At 38.8% G+C, this 2,500-nt stretch overlaps 1 pseudogene; it reads right to left on the bottom strand.

Moving 5' to 3' along the window:
• LOC138040500 (uncharacterized) overlaps window positions 1-2,500 on the bottom strand; it is a 15,963-nt pseudogene that overhangs the window by 8,794 nt on the left and 4,669 nt on the right.

Here is a 2,500-nt window from a genome sequence, read left to right as displayed (position 1 = left end):
AGAATGTTGATAACCTTTCATGATGCCTAATTCTTACATCATTATGTTTAATAACTTGTAAGTTTTCTGCTATCATGATGAACAGTTCTTCGAAAGGGGTAAAAGGACATTTCTTTTAAAAAAAAACTGTGGGAGTATGCGTAACTTAAGTCACCGCCAGTGCAGTCCGACAGGAAGTATGTATATTTAGAATAAAAAGCGCTTCAAATTTTGCGTCCGGTCCAAATAGAAATGTTTACGGGATAGTTGTTGAAAAGCTCTAACTTTGAACTCAACCTTACTACAACATGTAATGACTTAAAGATTACACCAGCGAAGAACCGTAACTGTATTCCCAAAGTTTCTTAAGCAATTCCTGACCACTCCTTGTCGCGTGTTAATTATGATCATTTCTGATTCAAAATATTAAGTGGCAGGTAATTCAGCAGTTGAGCTTGAAATTCAGAAATATTCATTCCTCTGAATTGTTAAGATTAACTTAAATTAATGCTTCAATGATTACACAATAGATGAGTTAAATGAAGCCTCTGCCAATTTGGCGAGTTAAAACGTAAATGGGTTATTCCAGAAAAAATCCACACCCCCCCTTGACGGATGGGGTCGTTTTTTTTCCCCCCCTCTCACCTGGATTTCCTGAGGCCCAAGACCCCCCTCCTGTCTGGATTTCCAAGACAAAAGACCCCCCCTCCTGCCTGGATTTCCGGGAAAAAATATTAGGCTTAAACTTAATTTATTTTTTAATAGAAAATACGCACAATCACGTATAGAAGATGTTCTTTCTCAATTCCTAACGCTTTGGCTAAATTATACAAAAACTCTGTTGTGTGGAACTAAGAAAAGAAAGGAGCAAAAGGCCTTGCACACGGTATTGGGTGTCAAGGCCGTTCCAAAATACGTAACGCTAAATAAAGCGCTGGATTTTAAGATTACAACGTTACTGTAAAATCTAAAAACAGAAATGGAAAGTAAATTTCATGTGCATTTAGCTGGTAAAAAGGAAGCTTCAAAATATCTTTCTGTTTTCAATTAACAACAAAATAAGAAACTCGCACTTGAAATCAGCGAGGAAAACAGCAGTGAACGCGATTTGCGTAAATATTTTCTTTCTCTCAAGAAATTGCCCCAGAACATTAAAAATTTAGGTGCACATTAGTTGGACGATACCCTGGGAAGCATTCATCAACAGTCAGTAAGTACTTTTAGAGTAATAGTTGTAAGACTAGCGTTACTCTACTCGTTTTTGCACTAAATTTTTAACCATCACGCCAAAATTGAATTTTTCGTTTCGCCTAGCGTTCAAATGGTTTGATGTATGGTTGCTTCGTATCGTTTGCATCGTTTCGATGGTTTATAAAACACTTGGTTTCCTTCGTTTTAATCCTTCCTCTCAAATATTTCTTTCGTACATAACCCAAATACACGCTAAAATTCAGTTTTGAAAATTGCAAAGCTGTGAAAAGCGCCAAACAAAACAATTACCTCGTTCTGCTTCACTGAACAAAGTTTGGTTGCCTAGCACGTGACAATTTTTACTCAGTACGTGACTAATTCACTCACGCAAAGTACAAACTTTGAAACGCTGGAAACCTTTGAAACCTTCGAAATGCTTTAAACCTTTTCTTTCCATCCTTTGAAACGATAGATGCCGCGAACCAAACGAACCATAGAAAGTTTGAAACGATACAAACGATAGAAACGATGTTAAAAGTGCGATGTTTCGAATAAAATGTAACCCGCCGGACGAAAAATTTTCCGATTCCACCAACTTTGTCTTGGTGCTGTGTGCTAACAAAGCAAAATAAACGCAAGGCAAGTATCAAAATAAAACAGCAGACATAATAGACAAGCGTTTGTTTTCCGTATTATTCCAGCTAAATACTTTGTAGCAAAGAAATAAGAGCTAAAAGTCGGGTATTGTCGATAACGAGCGTTTGACAGCCAATACCGTGCACAAGGCCAAAAATGCTAAAACGCGAACAGAGTGTTTATACACTCTTAGCTCATAAAATCAATTGCCCTTGTTCTTTCTTTGCTCTTTGCGCTTTCTTTGTTCTTTCTTTGTATCATTACATGAACCAACGGTGGCACGCTGGGTCTGGGTACGAGTAAAAATGTGTCAGGCGTTTCAAACTATTGTTTGCAACGGCTCTTTCTTTAGTATCTTGTTCGCGTTTTCTGCTATAAAAGGACCTGCGAAGGAACTTAGATTATCATTTATGTCAGGTGACATATGTGAACAAAATATTTCTACTGTTTTCAGGGTCTGAGAGCGCTAAACTGTCACCGAACTAAACGTTCGAATCGCGTGAACTATCGGTTCAGATGACCCTTGCAGAAGACTTTTTCGAGTTCAACCTCCCCTCCCGCCTGGATTTCCAGGGTCCTTGACCCACCCTCCCGCGAGAATTTCCAGAATCCCATCCGTCGGGGGGGTGTGGATTTTTTCTGGAACAACCCAATAACCTAAGCTGCATGCTTCCGTCACGCAAGCGAGAGCGAT

This window comes from Montipora capricornis, chromosome 3 (assembly GCF_036669925.1).
Source record: "Montipora capricornis isolate CH-2021 chromosome 3, ASM3666992v2, whole genome shotgun sequence".
NCBI lineage: Eukaryota > Metazoa > Cnidaria > Anthozoa > Scleractinia > Acroporidae > Montipora > Montipora capricornis.
The sequence above is the reverse complement of the archived record's forward strand: the minus strand, read 5'-3'. Positions and strand labels throughout refer to the sequence as shown.